The 13834-nt window shown below is 42.6% G+C and overlaps 1 protein-coding gene across 3 annotated transcripts in view; it reads right to left on the bottom strand.

Annotated features, from left to right (window-relative positions):
- Window positions 1–13834, bottom strand: part of LOC126334715 (multiple inositol polyphosphate phosphatase 1) — a 289351-nt gene that overhangs the window by 70740 nt on the left and 204777 nt on the right. The gene's annotated exons all lie outside the window — the stretch shown is intronic.

The following is a 13834-nucleotide window of genomic DNA, read 5'->3' as shown; positions in this document are numbered from 1 at the left end:
GGGGGCACTTGACTGAAATCGTAAAAAATGTACACTAGCTTGGAATCATCACACCATCTACTGTTTGTGATTCTTCTCGATCAACCATTGCCTATAGCCCAGTGGAGAGCAGTGTAATTGAGTACGAGTCTTTCTGTATTTGGCGCTCTGTAGGCCACTTTGCAGGGTTTAATTGTCGGTGCGATTTGTGTAAAAATGTTTTTTGCCGCTGCAGAAAGAAAAAGAAAAGGTGGACGGTGCTTCCACACCAGCGGCATCAGTAATTCTGCGGGTAAATTCGATAAGAGCCAATCATAATGCTCAATTCATTCACAAGACATCCTTAGTGCTGATGTATAGGAGTCTCCACATAGCTGTGAGAACGTTTGTGTATGTTGAAAGCAGGAAGGGTAACACGTCATGGACGAGGTGCCACGTTAGGACCGGGAGGAAGAATGAATTCGATGTTATTCTGCGCTATTTTCGTAAACAGGTTCTGTTAGCGCAAGAATTTCCGCGCATACACGCCGAGACATCACAAAAGCTACTAGAAAAGCGCATGTTAAGTATTTCTATGTCACTATACAATTTCTGAGAGTTTGACTTGGTTCTTATTTTAGATAGCCATGTGATATCAGTATAATATTGAGAACCTTGTTAGATACGCTTGTGATGGTTTGTAGCTACGCGCAGCGATACGTGAGTATGCGCGTCACGCATGGACCGTTAAGAGTCATTAGGGAGAAAACAGCCTGTGCTATTCTGGAATGGATTTCTGAAGCGTCGCTCGGCGCTCCAGACCGCAGGTAGAGAGAGGGGATCACACCAGCAATGGTGAACACATGAGAGCGCGGCCAGATGATCACTTGGCACTTATTTTGGTAGACATTTGACGTCATTCTAATACTTGAATAACTTTGGGATGCCGTTGGCAGCAGTCCTGCACTGGCTTGATCCAGCCGGCCCTGCAGAGCATGCTGGAGCCTCTGATAGTTGTGGTTGATGATAGTTCAGAAGCGTTTTTTATGGGCGCTGAGGGTTTGTGCACTGGATTATTTTCGGCTGTTTAAGCGTTGTGAGCGTTACACATGCATTATCTTTTGACGATTTAGGAGATGTTTTGGTGTTTGTTGCATTATTTTGCGAGCAGGTAGGTTGGCTGTGCGGTAGGTTATTTGGACAGTTTACGAGTTGATTTCGTGTCTGCACATCAGTGTACTGCTTTATTTAGGAGGAGTTTGCATGTCTGTGTGCTGTGTACTGAAATTATTTGGGTAATTTAGGAGTTATTTGCGTGTCTACGGAGCATTATTTAGGAGTAGTTTATAGGTCTGTGGGCTGTGTGGCATGAGCCCAAGCGTGTAAGTGTATGTGTTTTGTATCAGTGTGATAAATATATTATCTCAAATCCATCCCTAAATAAATTGTTCCAAAATAAATAAATTACACTCCTTCCTCTCTCCAGCAGCCCAGCGCAGGCTGTCATTTTCCCCTCCAGACAGTCATCTTGTGTTATGTCATGGAACGGATAACAGCGACCTCTGGTGACAGTACTGTGTACTAGGCCCAGACCTTGTGGCGACCACACTGTTTCCTGCCATTTTCCCACCATCTTGGGTCATGTCACAGAATGGACGACAGTGCTCTCTGGTGGCATTACTGTGTACTAGGTGCAGACCTCATGGCGAACACACTGTTTCCCGCCATCATGGATACGGTACTTGCATCATCAGCTGACATCATGGCCGCCATCTCGGATTAAGTCATGGAACAGACGACAGTGCCCTCTGGTGGTAGTACTGTGTAATAGGTCAGTTGGATTCTGGACCTCGTGTTGAACACACTGGATGGTGGTAGTGCCTCAAATTATTTAAATAAAGACTGGTGAATGATTTCAACAGTTGATGAATAGCAAGCATGCTTGCAGAGTCTTTTAGATGGATTATTATTTTGACGATTTACGAGTTGTTTGGCTCTCTGGACATAAATGTATTGCATTATTTACGAGTGGTTTGCAGGTCTCTAGGCTGTGTGGCATGACCCCAAGCACGTCAGAGCATGTGTTTTCTATCAATGTAATAAATATACTACCTCTCAAAATACGCTCCCAAATAAATTGTCACAAAATAAATAGAGTACATTCCTTCCTCTCTCCAGCAGCCCAGTGCAGGCTGGGTCCTTTCCCCCAATCCCTAGGAAGAGGTGGTGGTCAGATGACTTAGGTTAGTGGAGATAGTTCTAATGCCCTTTCTTTCCCGCCGCTTTTCTTACATTAGTAGAGGCCGCATTGTCCTGATGAAATTTGAGCTTCATGCCATTTTCTGGGGGGAGGGGGTTACACTAGTGGAGGTAGCCCAATTTATCTATCTTCCCAGCAACATTCAAACTTCCCGCCAAAAGCCGCCATCTTGAATGATGTTATCGCCGCCATCTTGGATGATGTCATGCGCTGTTGCCAAGTCTACATGCCGCCATCTTGGATGACGTCATCGCCGCCATCTTGGATGCATCTGGCAACAATGAAGAGTGGGGCCATGCTCTTTTTGCTCCATTATTGGCATAAAGAAACAGCTGAAAACAAATAAGTCACCAGGTCCAGATGGAATCTCAAATCGATGTTTCAAAAAGTACTCTACAGCACTGGCCCCTTACTTAGCTTGCATTTATAGTGAATCTCTAGCCCAGTGGAAAATCCTAAGTGACTGGAAAGAAGCGCAGGTGACTCCTGTGTATAAGAAAGGAAAAAGATTGGACCTGCTTAATTGCAGACCAATACCCATAATATCAGTTTGCTGCCGAATTCTTGAACATATTCTTAGTACAACTACAAAAAATGTTCTTGAGATCAAGAAGCTTATGTCCACGAATCAGCATGGTTTTAGAAAGCGTCGCTCGTGCGAAACTCAGCTTGCTCTGTTCTCACATGATGTACTGTGAACTGTGGGTGAGGGGCAACAGGCAGATTTCATATTTCTAGATTTGTGGAAAGCATTTGTCACAGTGCTCCACTGTAGGCTGTTGAAGAAGGCACAAGCATATGGAATCGGTTCACACATATGTGAGTGGCTCGAAGACTTCTTATGTTATAGGACCCAGTATGTTGTCCATGACAGTGAGTGTTCATCAGAGACAAAGGTATCGTCACGAGTGCCCCAGGGAAGTGTGACAGAATTCATGTATATTTATGTATGTAGATTCTCTACATACATAAATGAGTTGGTGGACAGGGAGGGTAGCAATCTGCGATTCTTTGCTGATGATGCTGGCGTGTAAGGTAAGGTGTTGAAGTTGAGTGACAGGACACAAGATGACTAAGACAAAATTTCTAGTTGGTGTGATGAATGTCAGCTAGCTCTAAATGTGGAAAGAATGTAAGTTAGTGAGGACTGAGTAGGGGGAAAAACCGTAATATTCGGGTTCAGCATCAGTAGTGTTCTGCATGACATAGTCATGTCGTTTAAAGACCTGAGTGTAACGTTGCAAAGTGATATGAAACGGAACGAGCATATGAAGTTTGCGGCAGGAAAGGCGAATGGTCGACTTCGGTTTATTGGGAGAATTCTAGGAAAGTGTGGCTCATCTGTGAAGGAGAGCGCTCATAAGGACGCTAGTGCGAACTATTCTTGAGTACTGTTCGAGTGTTTGGGACTGCTAGATTTGTTACCGGTAGGTTCGAACAACGCGCAAGTGCTACTGAGATGCTTCGGGAACTCAAAATGGGAATTCCTGGAGGACAGTCGAAGTTCTTCTCGAGGAACACTACTGAGAAAATTTAGAGGATCGGTATTTGAAGCTAACAGTAGACCGATTCTGTTGCCTCCGACATATATTGCGTCTAAGGACCACTATGATAAGGCACGAGAAATTAGGGCTCGTACGGTGGCATATAGATAGTCCTTTTTCCCTCGTTCTATTTGCGAGTGGAACAGGAAAGGAAATGACTAGAAGTGGTACGTGGTATCCTCCACCACGCGCCGTAAGGTGGATTGCGAAGTATCGATGTAGATAAGAGCACAGGTAATTCCAGTTTTCGAGAAAGGTCACGCAACAGTCGCAAAAAACTATAGGCCTATATCTCTGACGCCTGTCCGTTGTAAAATTCTGAAACATGTTTTATGCTTTCGTATTACGACACCTTTGGAGAACGAAAATATCCTCTTTCGGAATCAACATGGGTTCCGACAACGATTGTGACAAACCAAATTTACTACGTTTGTCCACGAGGTCCAGAAAGCAGGTAGATGTCATGTCCCTTGACTTCTGGAAGGCATTCGATACAGTTCCGCACTGCCACTTAATAAACAAAATACAAGCATATAGAACGTCAGACGAAGTGTGTGACTGGATTGACGTGCTTCTAGCAAAACATAAAACAGTATGACATATTCAACAGAGAAAAGTAGCTTTGAGCGTACCTCATGGAAGTGTTATAGGCCCATTACTTTTCACGATGTATACAAATGACCTGATACATAACATCGTAATGATGCTGCTGTATACAGAGAAGTCGCAACGCTAGAAAATTATAGCGAAATGCAGTAAGACGTGCAGAGGATCGGCGCTTCGTGCTGGGGTTGACAATTGACCCTCAATATAAACAAATGTCATCAATCACGTGTACATAGACAGAAGGCTGCATTATTGTATGATTAAATAATTCCAGAACAGCCACTGGAAGCAGTTACTGCCATAAAATATCTAGGAGTATGCTTATGGAGCTACATGCATCGTAAGGTGGCTTGTGGACTATAACTGCAGATGTGAATGTGGATGTAGATGTAGGAAGGTCACCTCACGTACTCTCGGTGTATGCCTAGACGGCTCATTCAGCATGCCGAAGACCTTGTTCTGGCAGCGACGGACGGCATAAAATGTAATCAACTGCCGAGTGTGGCACACGTTGTAATGAACAATGCCCGTCATCTGGGCTCTGCGGTCACACTTGGTTCATTCCACCCACTGGCAGAGTGTTTCAATAAACACAGCCTTGTACACAGAGTTTCAGTAAGTACACAATTTGTAGCATTGTCCCCAGAGCTAATCGGTGCCCTGTGAGACAAATACAAGGCTTGAATCAGAGACGTTGAGAGTTCTTTAAGAAGCTAGGCTGTGACTTGCTAGACTTGCGTCCTATAGTTGAGAACTGCAGGGGCACTTTAAATAAGTCAAAAATGCACTACACATCAGACTTTTCTACTTATGTGGTTGATTTTGTGTGGAGTGGAGATTTTTTAACCTAGGTAAGTCTCCATCCAAGCTGGATAATGAGAGCTGTAGGAGACCTGAAGTATTAGTGTAAGATCCAGATAAATTATGCCCCTCTCCCCATCCACAGATTAAAAGATTAAAAACCTAGTGATCAACTTCCAAGGCACAAAATACTGACTAAAACCAAACATTGACAGCAGTGAAACTTTTAGGTTTAACTTAAGTCTATATCAGAAGAATGGGAAATGACAGTGGCGTATCTGTTGCAGCAGACAAGAAACTCAAATCCACCAAGATAGAAATTGAAGCTGGATATGAGATTGTTTGGCCAACGGCCTTGCCTCAGTGTTAACAACGATTCCCGTCAGATCACAGAAGTTAAGCGCTGTTGGTAAGAGGTGTGCACCCAGCCCCCGTGGGGCAAACTGAGGAGCTACGTGACTGAGAAGTAGCGGCTCCAGTCTCGTAAACTGACATACGGCCGGGAGAGCGGTGTGCTGACCACATGCCCCTCCATATCAGCATCCAGCGATGCCTGTGGGCTGAGGATGACACGGCGGCCGCTCGGTACCGTTAGGCCTTCATGGCCTGTTTAGGCGGAGTTTAGTTTTTTAGTTTAGTTTATGAGATGGTTTGGTCAAACCCTAATATCAACCGTGGGCATTAACGTATAAATAAGTCATTATATCGACTACCAGACTCACTCCGAGATGCATCCGAAAATTTAAGAGAAAATATATGCTAACTAGCATACAAGGTGAATCACCTAAAACCTGCGCCACAAATATTGCGAAAATGAAAACTGCTATTGATGTGGTAGTCAGTGACTTGTACTGTTAGCTTGTCAACAGATTATAATAATACTTAGAAAACGTATTTTTGTACAAACATACAGGTTTAATAGTACTTAGAAAGCGTATTTTTGTGCAAACATACACTTTTTTAAATGGAAAAATGCCTATTGACACTAACAGACTATAAGTAGGGTAAATTAGAATGTCAGTGGAGCCTGTTGCAGCATTCTAATGCGAGTCGTTTACAAGATACATTTTGAAAAGTTTACAAACCAGTGCTTGACTGCATCGTTCAGCCTGTGTAGTTGATAGGTACGATGTTGTTATATTTGCTCACTGTGTGCTTCTGTGTTCCTTAAGTGCATTGCGACTAGCTAGTCAGTCAGGGTGTGAAATTCCAAGTAGAAGGTGATAAGTGGAAGATGGGATATACCATCGAAGAAGAAGCTGACATGTTCGTAGTGCATGGGGAGAATAGGAAGAGTGCATTTCGTTCTTATAGGGTGTATGCGACAAGTTATCCCAATAGACGTCAACCATCTCTGCAATTATTTATTAGCCTCTTCAACCAGGTAAGTGATGGAAGTGGTAGGGTAACACCTAGACAACCTAACGGAAGGAAACAAGTGATGACAGAAGAGAGGGAAATTAATGTACTTGCTGCTGTTGCAGCTGATTCACATGTTTGCTCCTGCACAATCGCACGGGGAAGTGGTATGAGTCAGGGAAGTGTCCTACACATCCTCCATCGACATAGGTCCCATCCCTACCACATCTCTCTCCATCACGGGCCGCAAGGAAACAATTATGAGAATCGTGTTAGCTTCAGTGCATGGGCGCTGGGACGGGATACTCCAGACGTATCATTAATATTATTATTTTGTGAGAAGGCACTTTTACCAAGCATGGCCAGGTAAACCGCCGAAATATGCACTATAGGTGTATTGACCATCGCTGTTGTCTTCGCCAGTTGAGCGTCAGCATCCAAGTAGTGTAAACGTGTGGTATGGGATAGTGAATCATCAGCTCATAGGCCCGTTGTCCTTAGATGGAACACTGAATGCGCACAAGTATTGCAGCCTTCTAACAGGCCGTCTTCCATGGCTGCCAGAAGACGTTCCTATGAGACTAGGAGGAAACTATGGTATCAACATGATGGCTGTCTAGATCACTGTGCACACAAGTACTACAGCATGCCTCCACGAATTGTTTCCAAATCGCTGGATTTGACGCAGAAGACCTGTATCTTGTCCGACCCGTTCCCCGAATTTTACGCCTGTAAACTCTTTTCTTTGGGGAAAGTTGAAGCACGATGTCTACAAGGACATACCAACTACACCCAATGTTATGCATCGACGTATTATTGCAGCCTACTCGGACATCTCCGCTGAAATGCTACCATGTGTGCAGCAGCCGTTCCATACCAGACAGGAAGCGTGTATTGCCACTTCCGGTGGTCATTTTGAATACACCCTGTGATGGTCAATCATCTCGTTACTGGTCGGAATCCACATAACTAATCTTATGGGACTTAACTACTAAGGTCATCAGTCCCTAAGCTTACGAGCACTCGAACCTCCGCTGGGACCAGCACTTGTTTCGTTCTTAGGTGTGAGCTACCACAGGTACTGAGCAAAATGATATCTCGTAAACGACACGCACTAAAATCTGCAACAAACACTGCTGACATTATAATTTACCCTATTTTAGTTAGTTAATGTCAATAGGCATTGTTCCATTTAAAAAAAGCGTATGTTTGCACAAAAAATACACTTTCTAAGTTGAAGGGCTAACAATACGAACCCCTAGCTATCAATTATGCCGTTAAAACCGCACACCGGGAGCACTTTCCACTTTCACAATATTTGCGGTGCAAGTTTTAGGTGATTTACCCCGTGTACGTCCCCCACCCACAGTGTCAAGACTGAGTAAGACTTTTAATCACCTAAAAGTCAATGGGAAAAATTACAATTTTGTGGGTATTAGGCGATATTCTGCGAAATAATATAATAATTCTTTGAACACTACTTGGAACAAACAATTGAGAAGCATGTACATGATGAATCGAATGGAAACAAACACGCTTGACCTCTTTGAAGATGCGTTAACGAAACTGGTGTCAGTGACAATGAGGCAGTGGATAATACTTAGTACAAGAGTTCGCTAAGGTAGCGATCCTCCATGATATACAGCCTCTGTGAAGAAACTTCTTCGCAAACAGCGACTACCGCATAATGTGTGTAAAACTAAACATAGTGATTCAGATAGGAACATACTAAATAAAACGTATTTGGATCTCAAAAGTCTTCAATGACCTCTGTAGTAGAATTTTAACGAATGACCTCTCACGAAACCAAAAGAAATTCTGGTCCTACTTAAAGGCTGTAAGTGGTTCCAAAGTTAATGTCCTGACACTCGTGGATGTCTAAGGAAACGAAACTGATAGTAGCAAAACAAAAGCAGACATTCTGAACTCCGCTTTTAAACTAACCATTACGTAGAAGACACAGAAGTCCTGCCACATTTTAATTTATGGATTACTACAGAATTGAGGAACAACTGAAATCGGTAAAATTTAGCAAAGCTGCCTAGCCTATTGGAATCTATGCAGCATTTACAGTAGAGTTAGCTCCGTAACATCAGTGGTGCGACAGCAAACTTGCTCTTTTCTCACAAAGTACTCTGAAAGCCATGGATCAAGTCAGTCAAGTGATAGCTGTATTTCTTTGCTTCTAAAAGTCATTTGACTCAGTACTACACCGACATTTATAAACAGAAGTACGATCATACGAGGTATCAAACACAACTAGTGACTGAGTTGATGATTTCTTTGCGAGGAGGATACAAATGTTATTTTGGATTGAGAGAGATCGACAAAAGTAGAAGTAACTTCAGGCATGCCCAAGGGAAGTGTACTGCGGCCCTTGGCGTTCATGTTGTACGTTAATCACTTGGCAGAGCATATTAATAGTACCCTAAAACTTTTACAAATAAGACAGTCGTCTACAATGCAGTAATGACTGAAATAGCAATGTACAGATATTAAGTCAGATATTGATAAGGTTCAAAAGAGATGAAAACATCGAGAAAAAACTAATTGTGACTACACAATATCACTGAAACGCAACTGGAATCCATAAACTCTTACAAACACCTGACTGTAACAATTTTAGGGATATGAAATGTAACGATAAAATAAGCTAAATCATAAGTAATAGCAGGCAGCAGACTTCATTTCATTGGGAGGATATTGGCAAAATACAGTCAGTCTAAGTCTATGAATGTGTGGAGTCTGTTCTTTGCCCAACTAGGCCAATAAAATTATATGAATGCATGGTGTTTGTTCTTTCGGACATATCCAAGAGAACAGACACCATTAATACATATAATTTGATTGGCCTAGCTGGGCAATGGAACCACCTTCTTCAGCGCAGATTGCATGTCTGTTCTTTTGGATATGTCGAAAGAACAGACACCACACATTCATATACGGGGATTGGAACTTTAATAGTGGTAACTATTTATTTACAGCTCGTACAAAATAGATACGTGTTTCAAAGTTTTACTGACCTTCAAAGTAGTCACCAGCATTGTGTATAACCCGTTGCCTGCGATGTGGAAGTCGAAGGATACTCTTAGCAGAGCCAGTTGTGTTGACAGTTAGAGCGGTGCGGTCTATTGCCCGACGAATTTGTAGCAGTTCTGAAGCGAATGCCGTGAAGTGTATCCTTCAGTTTAGAAATCGAGTTAAACTTACGAGGGCTTAAGTCAGGGGAGTGCAGTAGGTGGTATAGCACTTAGCAGCCCTGTCAGTCAATCAAATCAGTAACAGCTTGCACTGTACTTGCTTGAGCAATGTCCTGAAAACTGATGGTTAGGTCCTGCGGAAAGTTTCATCACTTCTGTCTCTAAGCTGGTCGTAGGTTGTGTTTTAAAAATGAACAGCTGCAAATTCGCCGGGAAATAGGCCGCGCTGCTCGAACTGTCAACACAACTGGCACTACTAAGGTTATCCTACGACTTCTGTATCGCTGGCAACGGGTTATACACAATGCTGGTGACTGTTTTGAAGGTCAGTAAAATTTTGAAACTCATACCGATTTTGAACGAGCTGTAAATAAATAGTTGCCACTACTAAAGTTCTAACCCTCGTAGTTTTATTGGCCTAGCTAGGCCATGGATCCACCTTCTTCAGTGCGGATGCACAAATATGTCCGACCTCCTGTGGGAATCTCAGAGAGCGAATATTGAGGAAATGGACAGGGACTTCGGATGGGTGACGTTCGATGGGAGTGTGCAACGGCCGTGAGGCGTGCCGAGATAGCGATAACGGTGTGTCCCGGATGGCGCAGTGGTTGCCGCACCTCCCTCGTAAGCAGGAGATCACGTGTTCGAGTCCTGGTCTGGTACACATTTTCAGTAGTCGCCGCTGATTCCGCGTAATGTAACGATGCAACTGACATCAAGAATCGCTTTCCTTTCCTTTATTCCCCTCTCCATTATTAATTTACTTATAATATATAACAGCTCCAGATTCTGCATGCTGACTGTTCTTTCGGACATGTCCAAAAGAACGGACACGCTAATTCATATAATTAGCTTTACTATCACTAGTATCTCTCCTACCTTCCAAACTTCACAGAAGCGCTCCTACACCGCTGCAGAGTGAAAATTCCATTCTGGAAACATCTTCCAGGCTGTGGCTAAGCCTTGACTCCACAATACCATTTATTCTTGGAGTGCTAGTCTTGTAAACCTCGCAGGAGAGCTTCTTTGAAGTTTGAAGGACAAAAGATGACAGAAGTAAAGCTGTCAGGATGAACTCTAAGTCGAGCTTGGGTAGCTCAGTAGATAGAGCACTTGCCCGTCAATAGCAAATGTCCCGAGTTCGAGTCTCGGTACGGCACACAGTTATAATCTGCCAGTAAGTTTAATACCAGAGCACGCTCCGCTGCAGAATGAAAATTCTATTCTGCAATTATGAACTCTTTTTGTCGAGACTGCCGTCGAGGGGGGCGAGGGGGAAGTTCTGTTGGTGTTCACCGACTTTTCACGAGTCCATTTCCATACACGATATTGTGCCTTACAGAGAAACCTGTGTACCACCACGTCGGGTACAATGCTTAGTTTTTTCTTTGTTTTTCACATAATCAGACTTTGAATGTAAGTTGATAATTTTTTTTCTGCGGTTGTTATTCCACACTTATTTTCCCCTGCTAAGACTAACACTCTTGGAAGAAAGGAGGAGCTTACGGGCGCTCAACACCGAAGTTACCAGTACTCTTGCGAGAAAGGGTACCATGAAGAAATGGCTGTGTCACAGTCTAGAGCAACGGTTCTCAAACGCTTGTGGCGACGGAACTCTTTTGAAATACTAAATGTTTTAAAGGGACCTAAAATAAGCAAAACCTCTAATTATAATCATTTAAGGAAATTCATATACAATAGGTATATTATAGGCCTACGTTACTGACTACTACTATATACAATGTTACAATACAAAACCATTTATGGAATATTCCGTCGACTCTTGGAGGAACATAGACATATTAAAAACTTGAATTCACAGTATTAACGTCCCACAATAATATTTATTTAATATATTTGATCTGGCTTCTGGCGTACTAGGCCATCGTCAGATAACTCAATACTAAACAGATAGGACACACGTCAGCGAGAGTTCATAGCTGTAAAAGGATTGTTATTCAAAGATAAGTGATATTGTACGAGCCTAATGTAAAATCCAATGAGGCTTTGAAGAAATAAATCTCATATTACACTATACTCAGAGATTAAAAGTGTACGGATGTATAAGCCAAATATGTTATAAAAGTGAGGAATGGCACGGACTGCCATGTATACATTCAGATAGTTTTAATCTTATACACGATTGATTTGACCAAAGCTTTCTAGTTCTCTGTTGTCAAGACAAACAATCCAGAAATTTAATCTTTTTAAATGTGGTTACTTTATTAGTACTGAAAACTGTTGTCTGTTTCCTTGTAAAGATAGATTTAATTCATTAATTTTTACGAATCTATTAACCAAAAAAAACTAAGTCAGATCGCACAAGCAGTCTTTTAATTTGATAGAAATGTCCGTCATAAAAACTTGTAATTCAGCTCTTTCTTCGAATAATTTTGTTAAGGTCTTACCGTGAGATAACCAATTAACTTCAGTGTAGAGCAGTAGTGTTTTATGTTTGCTCCCACGATCTTCACACATTATTGAAAACAATCGACACTGTGAGTGCGAGATTTAAAGTAACTGATTATTTTTACGGCTACATGAAGAACCAATTTGAGATTTTACGGTCCTTCATTATTGCGAGCGTTTGTCTGTGCATGTTACAGTGGCTGGAACTATAATTAGGCGCTTTGCTTTTCAGATACCTCTCCTGCTGTTTCACCAGTCAAGGCCGTGCCCCCATCTGTACCATTATCGACACAATCTTTCCAGTCGATATGGTTTATTTCAAGATTGTTGATCGTGTAAAAAATTTCTTTTCCGGTAGTGTTAGTCGGCAGCGACACTGTAGAAAGACGCATTGAAGATTTTTCATCGAGCATACATAATGTTACGTCTGCCACATACGATTTTAGCAGATTCTTAGAGACTGTGTGAATTTGACCCGCTTGTGAAATGTAGTAGCTGACTAAAAACGATGCCTCCACGGCAGTTTCTTTCACAATTTGGCTCGCAAATTCATAAGTTTATAGTTTTTTAATAACTGTTCTTTCTTACTATAAAAAAATTTTTCAGTTTTGTCTTTGCAGTCGGGGTATATAGTTTCTAAACGTCCGTAGAACTGTTCAGAAGTAGCTTGCTACATAACATACAGAGAGGTGAGCCGTTAAACTCAACATATCAGGGATTAATGTAAGCTTCATGATACTTTATTTTTTTCATTTTTAGTGAGAGGTTATATATTTTACCGCTTGCAACAATGGAGTCTGTAGTCGTTGTATCACCTTAATGAATCTCATAGTCTTGATCGGAAATCTTTGAGGTTAATGCCGCGTCTTCCGGACAAACCACCATCGAACTTTCGATGCAGGATTCTATCTACTTTAATCAGTTTAATTTTACAGTATGACAAACACAGAATAATATCGCCACAAGGTACTGAATTTTACAAGGAGGAGGAGGAGGATCTTGGTGTTTAACGTCCCGTCGACAACGAGGGCATTAGAGACGGAGCGCAAGCTCGGGTGAGGGAAGGATGGGGAAGGAAATCGGCCGTGCCCTTTCAAAGGAACCATCCCGGCATTTGCCTGAAGCGATTTAGGGAAATCATGGAAAACCTAAATGAGGATGGCCGGAGACGGGATTGAACCGTCGTCCTCCCGAATGCGAGTCCAGTGTGCTAACCACTGCGCCACCTCGGTCTGAATTTTACAAAACAGTCAGTAACAAACACAAATTGAATATGCTCTTGTCAACGAATGGTGCGCGGATTTGCCTTCCTGACCTGGACCGTGCATTGCAATCACAAACTCGATTAGGCACTCACTGTACTTCGTGTTGCGCGGTGTTGGCTTGTATTCCCCGAGTAGTGTGGCTGAGATAGCGAAGCGACAAAAATCCTTCAGCGCGGTTCGACGTGTTTGTGCATGCGAAAGACATGGAGAAAGCGTAGTGGAAAGTTCGCAGTATGTGTAGACGAGACGGCGTGCAGAGAGAGAGAGAGAGAGAGAGAGAGAGAGAGTGAGAGAGGGGGGGGGGGGGGGAGCATCAGCACGGCCCCTGCGTGCACGTGTAGTGATGAGTATCGAGGCACCACATACCTTCTTGTACAAGCTATATACTTCTGTTTGTTGCTTCTGATAGTAGCATGATTGTAGATTTATTAT

Source organism: Schistocerca gregaria, chromosome 2 (assembly GCF_023897955.1).
Source record: "Schistocerca gregaria isolate iqSchGreg1 chromosome 2, iqSchGreg1.2, whole genome shotgun sequence".
NCBI classification, from domain to species: Eukaryota; Metazoa; Arthropoda; class Insecta; order Orthoptera; family Acrididae; genus Schistocerca; species Schistocerca gregaria.
Note: the sequence above shows the minus strand (reverse complement) of the source record. Positions and strands in the feature narration are given on the sequence as shown.